This window comes from Coccinella septempunctata, chromosome 3 (genome assembly GCF_907165205.1).
Source record: "Coccinella septempunctata chromosome 3, icCocSept1.1, whole genome shotgun sequence".
In the NCBI taxonomy this organism is placed as follows: domain Eukaryota; kingdom Metazoa; phylum Arthropoda; class Insecta; order Coleoptera; family Coccinellidae; genus Coccinella; species Coccinella septempunctata.
In genome coordinates, this window is record NC_058191.1 from 21,046,130 (window position 1) to 21,061,851 (window position 15,722).

The window sequence follows — 15,722 nt, forward strand, 5'->3', positions numbered from 1 at the left end:
CCAGCATAACAATCATACAATCCGCCGGCTGCGTACGCGTCCGCCGCGTCGAATGTGAATATTTCCTAGTACTGCCTATTCGGACGGAGGCTGTTGGGCCTGCTGCCTCCGTTGATAGTGTAACTCACGCATACGTTCTCTGGACTCGCATACTAGCCGAACAAGAATTCAGCTGACTTACTGTACCATATTCGCCCGTAAAATGTACCAGAGGAGGCTCAGCTCCCCTGTTCTCCATTGATTCTTTCGTGCCGTCTTCGACTATATTCGCTTGATCTCCGACGGTAGGGGCGTTGTCCGGCGGTAGTTGTTATGATTTCAATTTTTAATTTGAATGTAACGACTTCGTGGAGAACTGGAACTTCGGGAAATTTGTGATATATTCTTGTTAAGATAGGTTGTTTTGTTAGGGCGTTAGGGGTAAGTACTGATACGGATCAAAAAATAAAATGGAATTGAACATTGAGAATTAACTGTACACGTTGTTAAAACCTTTACAAGACCTCCACCAAATTTAATTACACTAAAGTCTACCGAAAATCGTCAGAATAGAAGTTTCAGTGTTGTTTGGTACGATAAATGTGATTGGTTAACTGGATCGATCAAACAGGAAAAATTATTCTGCTGGCCATATTTACTATTTTCTCATCAAACAGAATAAACTTCATGGTTCAAAACGGGGTTTTCAGATTTGAAAAATTTACCGCGATCTATCGAAAGGCATAACAAGTCAAAGGAGCATATAGCATCCTCTTGCATTCAAAATTAATCTTAGAACTGACAACTTTTCATTATGCTGAAGAAGTATATTTTATTGACTGATAAGAGTTTGTTCCAACACTCCTCGAAAACTATTAGCCTCCTTAGCTCTCATGACCACGAGCCGCCACTGAATATCATCCCTGTGGTCAGTAATAAAAGTTAGTTTGAAACTGCTATTAGAACCTTTGGAGTCAAGTTTTGTACATTTTATTTCAATTTCAGGCCAATTTGTTTTAAGGAATTCACCCATAACGGATTCGTCCACATCCCCAAATATTCTGCCGGCGTAAATGTGAGTCAACGAAGGTGCACCTCTAATGTTACTTGATGCACCAGCATTCGCTCCTAAGATGAGTTGTTTCCTATTAGAGGCAGCAGATGATTGTTCAATATTTGATTTGTTTATGTTTATTTTGAATTCATCTTTTGGCGGCAGTGACAAATCTGACAGACCGTCAGTCACTCTTCGGCGGTTATTAGAGCTATCCTGTCTGTTGACTTTTCGTTTAACAGAAAGTATCTCATTCTGTACGTCAATATTATCAGCTGTCAAACTTTCATTCGTTAATATTCTCTTCTTCTTCTTCCCCTTCTTCTCATTAACCAACTTCCAGTCATCAATCGCCACTTTCTCCCTGTCTAGTACAATTCCTCTCTCACATGTCATCGAATTCACGTTTGACACATTTTGTTTATCATTTGTTGATTGATTCATATTTACAACCGAATTTTTCCTGTATTCTGTATTCGAAGAACTCGACAAAACCACATCATCACGAACATGCGACTCCCTCGTTTCAAGAAATCGTTCCAAGAGTGAAACATGCTTCTTTAAGATGCAAATTTTGTCGCTTAATTCAACTATCAATGAATCCTTTTGTTGAGAAATTATTTCCCTCTGAGATTTTAACTCACCGCACATTTTTAGATCTGTTTCACTGGCATTATCTGCAACCTCCAAATCAACGTCCTGCACAAGGGATTTCTCATATATTGACTCATTAATGTTTGCTATCCTTGACTTGAGTTGCCTTATCTCCTCATCTTTGACTTCGCATTCACAATTTCTTGTTTCACAGCAAATAACCGATCCATCGGCACTAACAAATGTACCACATATCTTGAGTATACAACTGGGATGATAATTAGAATCACACTTAGCACAAACAATAGAAATTTTCACATCTTTTGAACATTTTCTACAGCACGTATCTGCAACCGTGTTTACTTTCGGCGCCATCTTGAATGATAGTATATAGTATTATATTATATATTATATTATTATATATTATATTATTATATAGATATAGTATTGATTCATTCTATTCAACGGAGGTCTATCTATACTCTCAATGAATATCATATCAGCTGACTAAAACGGAGAGAAATATCTTATTCGTAAAAGATGCTTATATACAGTATAAAATTTCCAATAGCAAAGTATATGGTTCACACATCAGTCGAACACTGCTGGGGATTGTCATTCAACACTTTGACCTCCAGCACTAATTGTCGACTAATAAACCAATCGCATTTGACATATTTATTGTTGTCGAGAATAGGGAATACTCCTACTGAAAATGATGTATTTTTTATGAAGTATCTTTCAAACGTCATATTTTGAAATAACCATTTAAACCATTTCCCAAAAAATTATGTTAAGTACTTAAAAATGAAAAATAAAAATGGGTATTTAAAATTTGAACCGTTTCGTTTCGATTGTACAATTTGGCAACATCGAAGGAAATATGCGTTAAAATAAAGGACAACGAATACACTATCTTGATGAGATAGACAAAGATGGCTGTCTATGAAGTCTGCGACGAACGAAGAAGGTCATACAATTTTATGGGATTTTTATGGCCGGAAGCTGTTGAGGCTCGCCAGTGAGTACGCGCCTTATGTTGTAAACCAACAGCTGTTATTTTATAAACAAGCCATTGTTTTTTTTTCTAGTAGGCGCTGTTGCCAAATAGTAAACTAGAAACGAAGCGATTTAAATTTTAAAACTTCATATTTGAAGAATGATTTTGAATAGAGATATTTTGAAAAATTCATGAATGAAACTCATAATTATTCAGTTTAAACTTGCATTGTGATAAGCCAAGAAGAATTCCAAATTCTGAATGAGTAAGGGATTTAGTTTTGCTTTACTCTGGTGATTTTATGATCGAATATTTCGTGGGTGATTCCATATAAGTTTGGTTGTGTGTATATTCATAGGCTTGCTCGTAGAGTTTTCCACAACGGTTGTGAACTGTACACAGTGGCGGCTGTGTAAAATATTTTCTATACCTATGTATTATGCAGGTTTCCACATCACTATGGGGTACTGCACTCCGTGCGTTAGTTTTTCATTGTGGAGTTTCGCCAAAAATTTTTGTTTCTGTTTCAATAATCTCTGAAGATTATCCGAAATAACTATTTTAGCCCTGCATACCACTTGAAAAACAAACATAATATCGGAACAAATATGAAAATAAGAACCGAAAATATATATAACAAATAAAAATACTCTAAAAATGCTTATCCATAAAATAAAACAAACAAAAGTGCATTCTAACGAAATTGAGAATTGCGAGAAATTAACATCACCTCGAGCGCAAACGATTGATTCGAGATATCCCGAACGATCATTCTTCGAGTTACCGAAGAGAGGCATTCTAGGGTCGGCAGGGTCGCTGCCTGCCGGACCTATATGTCCTACACCGTGCGAAGTATTGAGCCAACAATATCAACTTTCATCATAGTTTTGGTCTTTATTCTCTGAAAAGTTCTTAAAAAATTGTCGGAATTTCATTAGTATTATATATTCAGCACTCACGTTTATAAAAATTAACAAATACGATAAAAATTCGTTTTAAATAACAGCGATCTCTTGTAATTTGTTATGTGAAACTGAAACTATCGGATATTGGCGGAAAAAACATTAAATAAGAGGCTTATCTAAAAAAAATTATTCAAGTTTGAAGCAATTTGACCCATTGATATTAGCGCTCCTTCGATATGTTTACAATGCAGATTCGGCATGCCGTACCTGAATGAACAAAACGAACGGTCGGTCACTCGGTCACTAGAGAAGGCATCTGCGGCGCTGTCTTCACATTTTTGCTGCTCGCGAAATTTTGGGTCGGCACTGCCGACCCTGCCGTCCCTGACGGGCCGCCACTGACTGTACAGAGCAAGCGCAAATGGATTTTCGCTACCCTAAAAATGGAATTGCGCTTGCTCTGTACAGTTCATAAGTGATGCAAAGCACTCTACGAATAAAACCTTATGATTTCTATGGGATAACCCACAATAAATCAGTTTTCACAATGTGAATTCGTTTCGAATTGCTCCTTGAAAAGAGGTCGTTTAGCTGTCCTAAAAGGAATCAATAATGTGACCTTTATCTTCTCCACATATTCCTGATGAAAAATACACTTTACAGCATATTTTTTCAAGGATTATTTTGCGAGATATGGCGGGTTGAAGAATTCTACATGTAGGCAAGAAATTAATTCGAGCTCCGATAACCGGAGCGAGGGGACTCGAAGCGCCAATCCGGTCTATACATTCAGCTATAATTTAAAGCGAGCGATAACGCGTGCTCCATCCCTCAATCCTAAAATGTACAAGGTGTTTATGAGAAAATCATGAAGTTGGACTAATCGAATCAAAACTCAAGGTTTTCAAATTACAACCTTTATTTTTATTGTTATTATGATTCATGTTATATTCTACATGCATTAGTGATCTGTGATAATAACTCAATGATATTCTATGTCTAACATAGGTAGGTCCACTACAAACCCTTTTTTACGTTTAAATTAATAAAAACAAATGAACTGAACAAACAAAGCAGAAAATGATTATAACAAATCATAATCTTTCTGCCAAACTGGTTTCTGCTTATTGCGAACTGGACGTGAAGCAACTGCTGCAGTTGGTGAACCTTCTCCACTTTTGATCGCTTCAGGTAATGAATCATCTCAACTTCTCAGTTGGACGATGATCATAACATTCCACTTGAGTTTTATGACGTTGAATTGAACGCGTAGGTGTATTAACCGAGACCAATGGACCATCGACTGATGAAACTGTTCCTGTTTCCCCTTCAAACTTGGAATCGGATTTAAGATGACCAACAGGTCTTTTCACCGAAACTTCGTCTCCAACTTCAAATGCTTTGTCAAGAACTTAGTCATATTTGATATTTGAGTCTTTCTGATGAGAACGCCTTTTGGTATGCATCACGTTCTCGAACACCTGGAACTTCGATCCGTTCTCTCATCGTTGGAATTTTGTCTCGAAGTTTGCGATTGAACAGGTCTGCCGGACTAATATCAGTTACAGAATGAGGAGTTGAATGATACATCAGGAGATAATTGTTTAACTCCTGCTTGTAGTTTTTATCTTTCAGCATAGCAATTTTGATAATCTTGTTTATACTGCGATTTTGCCTTTCTAACTCTCCATTGGCTTGAGCCCAATAAGGTGGAGTGGTGTAATGAATGATACCTAACTCTTTACAGAAATTTAAAAACTTTTCAGAATTAAAAGGAGGACCATTGTCCGATGTTATTGAATATCAATAGCCAAACCTCGCAAAAACTTCTTGCAGGAATACCGTCGTAGCTCAGCTGTGGTCTTCTTCATGACCTTGCACTCGATGAATTTGCTGAAGTAATCTACTACAACACATACGTGTTTGTTTTTGATGGCAATGATTTAAAATCAATGGCTAAGTCCTGCCAAGGTCCATCAGGGAGAGTACGACGAGACATCTCTTGCAAAGTGATTGACTTACCAACCTTCTGAAACTCGTCGCAGGTGCGAACAAATGTATCTGCTTCCCTATCAATCCCAGGCCACCACAACTTGCTTCTGAGGCGTTCCTTTATCTTTATAATACCTGGATGACCTTCATGTGCATTCTCTAATACCTGTCTCCGTAGTAATGCTGGAATGACAATGCGAGAACCCCTAGATGAATGTTGTTGAGAATGCATAATCCTTCGACTAATGCAGAATATGGCTTCTCAGTGACTCGTCGATTTGAACGAAGGCTTTCTCAAACAGACTTTAAAATTTCATCTGCCCCTAATGCAGTACGAATCTCTTTCAAGGTAATAGCTTTTGGAACTAAATTGTGTAAAACCATTACTAAATTCTTCTCGTACATATCATTTTCTGTTACTATATTTCTAGGTGGAACTAGCGTGACAATGGATCCGCAATATTGTTCTTGCCTACATGTATAAATCTGTATTTGTAACCTTGAATTCGCTAAAGCCACTGTTCTAGTCTTGCACACGGTTTTGACCTCGAACCAAAAATGGTTTGTAACGGTTTATGATCCTTAACCAGGTCGAATTCACGACCAACTAAATACATTTTTAACCTTTCCACTGCAAATACCGGAGCCAAAGCGTCTTTCTCCGTTTGGGAGTATCGTCGTTCAATTGGAGAAAGAGAACGGCTGACATAACATATCACTCGAAATTGATCATTCTTTCTTTGTAGCAGCAATGCACCAAGACCTACTGGACTTGCATCCGCCATAACAATTGTTGTTAAGTCAGGATTGAACAAACTGAGATAGGTAAGTATTGTAACGTTTTCTTCGCTTAATTAAAACGTCCGACTGATTAAAATTATTTATTTACACTTAATACACTTATAACTCACAAACTAACTATGTCACTTCTATTTATTTCCACTCGTATCTATTTCCACTAGCCTGTTGCTTGCACTGTGAACTATAACTGTAGATACTTGACTACCTGCTCCTCCGCTGGGCTTATATAGGCGCCAGAAACATTCCCGTGCCTTCGCGGTCGTTCCAGAATAAAGCGACCGGTCTGGTTTCCAAAGGTCCGACCGCAAGGGCCGGACTGGTTACACTGTCCCCTCCTTAAGCCTGTTCTGTCCAAGAACAGATTTAGTGAATTTCTCCGAGGACCGTGGCGAAACCTGCACTCATCACCATTCCTACAGTAGCCTTTTTGATGGAAGTAGCACTCCACAGTTTTTCTAGGCTCCTTCGTTTGCTTCGGATTAAAATTGCATACTAGGATCCGTATACCAGTCTTCTGAAATACCACCTCCAGCATGCTTCGCACAACCCGCCAATTCAGCTGGTCCAGTCCGCAACCGAGCTTAGGAACAGCTAATTTCCTAACTCCAAAGCGTTGAAGGTCTTCTTTCAAGCTATTAAGTGCCGTAGATTCTTATAGGTTGACTTCTGATGGAAATGTTGCTTGGTGAATAGGTAATAAATGAACCGACCTTCAGCCTTCAATTTCAAAGCTTTTCCGATTCTTGGCTGCTGTCGTAATAGTTCTTGCCTACGTCCAAATTTATTTCTGAATACTCTTGCTATACCTTTGCTCATACGAAGGTCGTTCGCTACACAATGAGCGAGAGAGTATTCCTTAGAAACTGTAAAGAGGTCTTAATGCACTTCCTGTGTGATGCCGAACCGTGCAACGCGTGTCTCACCATAGCAATCTATAAACCTCTGGTAATCGCTGCTACCTTGCATCGGAGCTTCCAAAAGACGTACCTCTTCTTCGTCCTGTGCGTACGGGGCTAACCGGTTGAAATGGACGACCTTCGGTTGTCCTCTGGGGAGCTTCCTTATCCTGTAAACTACATCATTTATCCTCTTGATTACTTCATACGGTCCCTCCCAATGTCTCTTCAGCTTCGGAGAAAAACCTTTCCTCATGCTATCACTATGCCTTCAGTTTGCCCTGGCAACGTGATGTCCTCGGTCAGTCGAATCCGATATATCTTCTCCTCCACATCATTGAATGGAATCTCTTCACTTCCTAGCCGAAGTACATCACTCGTCATATCCAATTGGCATCCAAGCTTCTTAACAAGGTCTAATCCCAGAATAACTTCTTCCGTGATTCCAGCTACCAGAACTTCGTGGCTAACCGTTGTGTTTCCCAATTCAATAGTGGAGACGATCGATCCATAAGTCGGTATTTCTTGTCAAGACGCAGTTCAAAGTTTGATCCTAACTGGGCGAATATTGAATCCTCCAGCAATTTCTGGACGCACAGTGGTTTTGGTCGAGCCAGTGTCTACCAGTATTTTCACACTTCTATCATTTATCTTTCCTGGGATAACTATGCTTGATAAATCCTTAGATATTATTCCTCGGATTATCACTTCGGAGGCATTTTTGGCTTGGGTCGATTTATGCCCCTTATCACCGACCCCTTTTAGTTTCCCTGCTGTCTTTTTCCAATTATGGACAGTTTCGCTTGAAATGCCCACTTTTGTTGCAATTCCAGCACACAGTAACCTGTTTCCTAACTCGTGATATTCTGCGGATTTCTTCTCTGACAATGTCCTCAATAGATCGGTCTGTTTCTTGGACTTGTCTTACAGGAAGGTGTCCTCTATGCGAAGCTTGCTTCGCTGCCTCAATTACCAAAGCCTGGGCTAAGGAATCATCTATGGTTCTAGGGCGTGCTAGTTTCAGGGCTTGTTGTATTTCACTACACTTTATCCCATCCACGAATGTCTGGATTGATAGCTGTTCCAGGAAGCTATCTGGAGCAGATGGATAAGCCAGTCTGACTAATCTCGCCACATCAGCTTCAAACTAGTGGAGATTTTCCCCTGTTTTCTGCACTCGTTACTTTATTTGTGCATGGTATACTTGTTGTAGATGAGCATCGCCATATCTCATCTGAAGTTTCGATGTAAGAACTTCGTAACAGGCTTGTTGACTCTTCGGAATCGTTTGCAGAATGTTGAGTGAGGTAAATTTCTTTGTTCTTCAGTTTGCCCTCAATAGTACTGTGTACGTTATCCACCTCCATTTAGGTATGACCTTTTTCTAAAAATTGCTGAGTAATTGTGACTTTTCGTTCTATAAAAAACTGAACCAATGCATTTCCCAAAAGGGCGTTCCTATTCTGGTAAGTACAGCCATCGCTGATTATAACAACTGAACTGATTATAACAACTGTGCTTTTCTATCTCTTTATCAAGAAAATCTATTACAAAGCGTGCAAAAACTGATGCTACAAGACCATCTTTCTTTCATTCCACAAATAGCAAGTGACATCTTTTGTAGCAATATTGTGAAGTGTGAAATTATGCACAAATAATTTCATTATATAATAAAGAGCACTAGCTTTCAGCATAGGAGATAGTTTCACAGCCTGCATATCCATAGTATATGTTAACTGTTCTCCGTTCAGGGCTTTCTCTTTTTCTTGATTCTTCTGGTCCCTTTTTTCCTCTTTACGCTTTACATGCTGTGCATACTGTTCCTCAGACACCTGCTTATGTTTATACCCAATGCAATTGTCGCACTGGTCCTTTTTTGGTTGAAAAAGTCCCAGATTCTTGATTCTAAATATCTCGAGAAATTGCTTCTTGTCTCTCTTGTTGACAAGCTTGTAGATACATTCGGAAGAGTTCAGATTTTGACTCAATGATTGGCTCAAGTATTCCTTCGATGTAGAAGATCGACAGTAGTAGGAGGGCATTTTTGGCAGCCTGTTAGGATAAATAAATGCAAAACTCTTTTTTTCTTCTCTTTCTCTTTCCTCAACAAAATATATAGAGGCTGGAGTACCCCAAGTGTCAGTGCTTGGGCCACTTCTGTAAAACATATACATTCACAATATTCCGAAGAATCCAAGAACCATGCTAACGTTATATGCTGACGACACAGGCATAGCAACTCGACACCGCAACCCAGAAGTAATAGAACGAGTTCTACAAGAAACGATTGACGAAACAAATGACTGGTGCATAAAGTGGAAAATCAAGCTCAATGGACAAAAGAGCCAAGCAATATTACTGCAGAAGAGAAGACTGCAACCCACAACGAATCTAGAAGTTGACGGCGAAGAAATCGACTGGAAAAATGAAGCCTTATATTTAGGATTAACGCTTGACAAAGGACTTACTTGGAAAAGTCATACCAAACAAGCAATCGACAAAACGAAAGCAGCGATGAATAGACTCTACCCTCTGATAGGAAGAAGAAGCCACATGTCGAAAGAGACGAAATTAAAGGTGATCAAAGCCGTTGCTAGGCCTCAACTGACTTATGGATCAGTTGCCTGGGTTTTCGCGGCAAAGAGCCATATCAAAAGAATTCAGGCCACTGAAAACAAGCTGCTACGATGCACCTTAGTTTGTCAGGAATAGACAGATTTATAGGGACCTAAAATTAAAAATTAAAAATTATTCGAAACAGCGAAAAACCATGCGAATCAAGAACTCAGGAGACTAGTGTGGACTACGACCCAGAGGAAGACAAAAGGAGAATGAGAATTTACCGAAGGAGTAAATCCAATAAAGTGTTATCCATTAGAGGATAAACACATAAATTCCAGCACAATAGTGTGCGAGAAGAAAACCGACTAAAAGATGAACGGTTTATAGGCAAATGCCCGGAACCAATATTCAAGAAGCAGTTGAGGGTTTTTAGTGGGTCCCGAGCTCAGGAGAGTGAGAATCCCCACACTTGTTCCCTCTCAGGAGAGGGTGGTACGTCTGACTTGCAGATTTTCCCCCTGCTACACCAAAAAAAAATTTTCTTTTTTCTTTTCTGAAAATATTTTGTCGTACTATTATATCTGGGTGCATGCCATCCTTGCTTGTCAGGACCCAATTCCTTACCGTCCATTCTTTCAAACCGAATGTCGACAGAAACAATGTTTTGCAGACTGGTTGCAGCTCATTATTTATTTTGAAAGTATAGTGCAATGTCCTTTTTTTTCTTGATGGACTGGTATCAGTATTAGCTTTTCTTGGTCGATTCACTTCTCTCATCTAAACTAGACTGCTAACATATACTTTTCTTTGTTTCCAATCCATCTCTTGCCAAAACATTGAAAAGAGACGTTCCCTATCAGACTGTGAAATACTTGAACACACTCTTGTTTTCATTCTTTTGCACTCCTTGCTCCAACAGGGTGGACCTACTTTTCTAGCAGTTTTTTTTTCACATTGAAGCTTTTTCTTCCAGTCTGGGGTTGTTGTCTTTTTTTCCCTAGTAGAAGAGGAGTTAACTTGATTGTCAAACCCAATATTGTTATTCTCTTTATTATTTCTCATGAAACTATATCGAGGAGTGAAAGGTGAATCTGATGTATGTATGCTCATCAGCTTCTTCACGATTTTCGACTTCCGCATTGAATAATTCATCTGGAGGAGAAGACAATGTCTGACACTCCTCTACTGCTGTAGCATCATACATGTTAAAAATTTTTATGATTTCTCTATCAGTATTAGGAGAAATCCTGAAAAAAGTAAATATTTATGACAAAAATTGCAAAATGTTTTATAATTATTGCTCACGTTGTTTTTTCGTCATTATTATTTTCAACCTCAGCATTTTGTAAAATTCTGAAAAATTTTAGTATTCAAGACAAAAATTTTTGAAAATATTGGATAAATAGCTTACAATACTTCGCCTTCAGAAAGAAAAAATACTGTATCCGTCAAAACACTGTTATTCAAGCGATTGCAAAAATAATAGAAGAAAACAAGGTTCGAATGTGAGGAGTTGATGTCACCACTCAAATCTTACTCACACTGGATTTCCATCACCAAGGTCTAAAACAAATTCAATATTGTTATTAGTCAAGGACTCATCTTCTCTCTTCTAACTTCCCTGTAGCCAAATTCAGCAATTTCCAACTCCTACTATTTTGATCCATTATTTTTTGGTCTCAACTATACAGAAGAAGAACAAATTACCAAAATGAAAACTTACATTCTGTAAGCTATTTCAGTTGATAAAGAAAACTCTTAAGCGCCAAGCGAAGTCGAGTTTTTCGTTCACGAATAACTGCTCCAGCCTGATTTCATTTTGGCAATCAATAAGTGATAACCTATCGATAATTCATAGTCCCATAATCTTAAACAACTATTATCCAAATGGAGCACACTTACCTGAAAATACGGTATGAAAACTACCACAATTCCCAACAGAAACATAAACTAAGAGATATGAACAAGGGCTAGCTAGTATTTCAAGTTGCTTACTAGTTTGCACTTCGCGGTAAAAAAATAAAGAAGGCGCTTGTGTGGTTTTCTTACTTGCATTCTATTGGTTGGAGACTTACGAGCATTTCACAGCATATTCAAAAGAACTAATCTCTAATGAGAGAATGACTCGGAATGCCGAGTCATTCGCTTGACAGGAGAAGACGTGCTACAGTGCTCCTAGTGCTATAAAAGAGAAAGCGGACGAGAAAGTCGAAGTGTCACAGTGCCGTAAAAGTGAAAGCGGAGGTGAAAGTGCCCACTAACAAAGCTACGGAATATTTGATTCCGTCTGTGAAGTTTGTGTAGGTTCTATATTTGCTATCGGAATTTTAATTCTTTAAAATTTTCAAAGTTAGTGTTTATCCTTAGTGTCCAGAGGATTTTTTTTCTCGTTGGTACTGCAGAAAACATCAGGTGAGCTTATTTTTCGTATCTTTCTTTCTGATTTTTCTCATAGCGTAGAGAATTTTTGATGAGTCGTTTTGTTTTTATGCATGAGATACATTTTTCTTTTTTGTCTTGAAAAATTTTATTTCCAATTTGTTTGAGTAGCAAAGTAATTATTAATCAGATTTTAAAATGTCTGACCATTCGGACTGCGATTCCGTAATGGAAGAAGACGCGCCAGAAATCGCTAATGTCGTGTCCGAACACGATATTTTGAGAGAGGAGAACGCAAGTTTGAAAGCGAGGGTGAATGAGCTATATAGATGCGTATCTAGCTTAGTTGCTGAGATTAAAAATCTCAGGGAGAGGCTCGAGTTGCAGGAGGGAAATAAGGAAAGTCCTCACTCCAAAGCACTAAAAAAGAACATTATTTTGAAAAATGTCCAAGAAGTGAACTTATCGGTTCAAAAACAGAAGATGGAGGTGGTCAAAACCCCTCAAAACAAAATTTCCCCACCCGCCAAAAGAGTGAGAAAGGATAGCTCCTCGTCCAATGAAGACTCAAACAAAAAAAGAGTCTTGGAAATCCCAGCCCAAGAGAAAACCACTCCAGTGGAGAGAAAAGAAAAAATCCCCCCAGTTACCCTGAGAGGTACGTCCGAATGGACGTGAATTTCAAACGCCTTGATGCGGAACGGTATTAAATACCAAAGAGCGACGACAGTAAAGGACGGTATAAGAATCATCCCACAAACCGCCGATGATCATCGAAGGATGACTGAATTCCTCCACAAAATCAACAGAGAGTTTTACACTCTCCAACGAGAGGAGGAAAAGAAAATTTACGCGGTAGTGAGATACCTACCGCTGGATGCAGATATCCCGACGATCCTTGACGACCTCAAGGATCAAGGGATCGTCGATGCTGAGGTCATAAGGATGACTTCAAATATAACAAAAAAGCCGATGCCCTTATTGCTGGTTAAAACCCAGAATAAGGGTATCTTCGAGGTGAAAAGGCTCTACAACATGAACTGTGTTGTTGAACCTAAGAGAAGGACGACCGGGCCTGGACAATGTTATCGCTGTCAGCGATATGGACATGCCCAAAGTAAGTGCACTTTTCCATGGAGGTGCGTGAAATGCTCCGGTAATCACAGCTCCAAGGAGTGTACGCTTACCAGGGAGAACGAGGAGCGAAATGCTTCTTGTGTTCTCTGTGGAGAGCAAGGACATCCAGCCAGCTACAAAGGATGTAGCGAATGGAAATTGGTCACTAAAAAGGCCAAGAGATCGCCAAGATCAAACCAAACCAGCTCGAGGCCAACACAAATTACTCCGAAGCCAGCCCAAAACTCTTCGGAAGTGAAGAAACCCCAGGAAACTGCAACCAAAGCAGTCAAAGAGACGAAGAAACCAGAGAAAAAGACGGAAAAGGCAAAAACCGTCAAAAAAGCCGAAACCAGAAAAGGAATTTCTGGAATCACTGAGGAACTGGATAAGTTCACGAAAAACCTCCTCAGCACGATGATGCAGAATCTGGAGAAAGAGATTGAGAAGAAGATGCAGCAAATTATTAAGAATATTTAATGGCTGATACGACGATAAAGAACAATCTCATAATCGTCTCTTGGAACGTCGAAGGATTGAGAGCCCGCAGACCAGAATTCGAAGAACTGATTGAAGAGAAGAGACCGGATGTCATAGCTCTCTAAGAAACAAGACTTAACCCCAACGTTCGGATAGCATTTCCCAATTACGATATCTACAGAAATGATAGACCTAACAGCACAGGTGGCGTTGCTATACTGGCTAGAAGGAATATGGATCACCATTTCGACCAAATATTCAATGGTCAAGAAGTAGAAGCAATATCGATTATTGTGAATACTAATCGAGGACAAGTGAAGATTATTTCGACTTATAAATCACCGGATAAGGACATGCTGGAAGAGGATCTGAAAATGCTACTAGAAGGAAGACACCCGAATATCATAATTGGTGATCTTAACTGCAAATCGCAGGAATGGAACAGTAGGGTGGAAAATACCAACGGGAGAAGACTGAAGATTTATGCTGAAAAACTTGATGCAGTTGTGATAGGACCTGATATACCGACCTACATACCAAGAGTAAATGGACTACCCGATGTACTGGACATTGTCGTAATGAAAGACATCACTGAAGAAATCAGCATTGATACAATAGAAGACGGAACTTCAGACCACAATCCCATAGAATTCATAGTGGGACATGGCCCAAGAAACGAAGAAGAGACACAAACCAAGGATCCCACAGACTGGGAGAAATATAAGAATTTACTTCAGGAGAAAATCACGGAAATTCCCCAAATAAACACCCGGGATGAATTAGATGAAGCAGTTGAAAAATTGGAAAATCAAATAAAAGAAGCCTATGAAGAAAGCACCAAGAGAATAAGGAAACCAATTCCGAAACATTCACATGAAGATACGCCAAGGGATATAAAGGAACTTATAAAAAAAAACAGAAGACTCAGGAAAATCTACAGAACAACAAAAAGAGAAGAAGACAAGAAGAAACTGAATAAGCATAGTCAGATATTGAAAAATGCTTTAACAGAACTGCGTAATAACAGATGGCACCAGAGATTAAGGGAACTGAATACAATAGATCACTCGGCTTGGAAAATGCAAAAACGCTTACGACGAGAACAGACAGTTATACCTCCACTGCATGGAGCAAACGGAATGGTATATACGAGACTTGAAAAAGCCGAAGCACTTGCCGACTCGATTGAGAGAGAAGCCAGAATAAATTACAGAAATGATGATGACAATGAAGATCTAGAAGAAGAAGTGGAGGCAAACGAAGAACTGATGATGGAACCACCGGAAACCGAAATCATTCCAAAACCGGCTTCACCAACAGAAATCAAAGAGATAATAATGAAACTGAAAAACCGGAAAGCACCGGGAGAAGATAGGATAACGAATTATATGTTGAAGAAATTGCCTAGAAAAGGAATAGCAGCCTTGACGAATATAACAAACGGAGTGATGAGGACCGAATACTACCCAAAGAGATGGAAAACTGCAGAAATGATAGTTTTCAACAATCCTGGAAAGGAACGGAAATTTCCTCAAAATTATAGACCAATCAGCCTACTATCAGCACTAGGAAAAGTCGTCGAGAGGGTTATCGCCAAAAGGCTGAATGACGAAACAGAAATGTTGAAGATAATTCCACCCGAACAATTTGGATTTCGACGAGAACACTCGACTGAACTCCAATTACTACGGCTCATAGAATACGTCACCGAAGGAATGCAGACCAAACAGGCCACAGGATTAGTTCTGATGGATATCGAGAGAGCTTTTGATAGAGTATGGCACGAAGGCCTAATCTACAAGATGAAAAAAGCAGGATATTCGACCAAGCTATGCAAGATTATAAGGAATTATCTGAGGAATAGAAACTTTTATGTCAAGATAGATGGAGCAACCTCTCGAACCAGACAATTGAAAGCGGGAGTGCCTCAAGGATCGGTACTTGGACCTCTGCTTTACGCAATA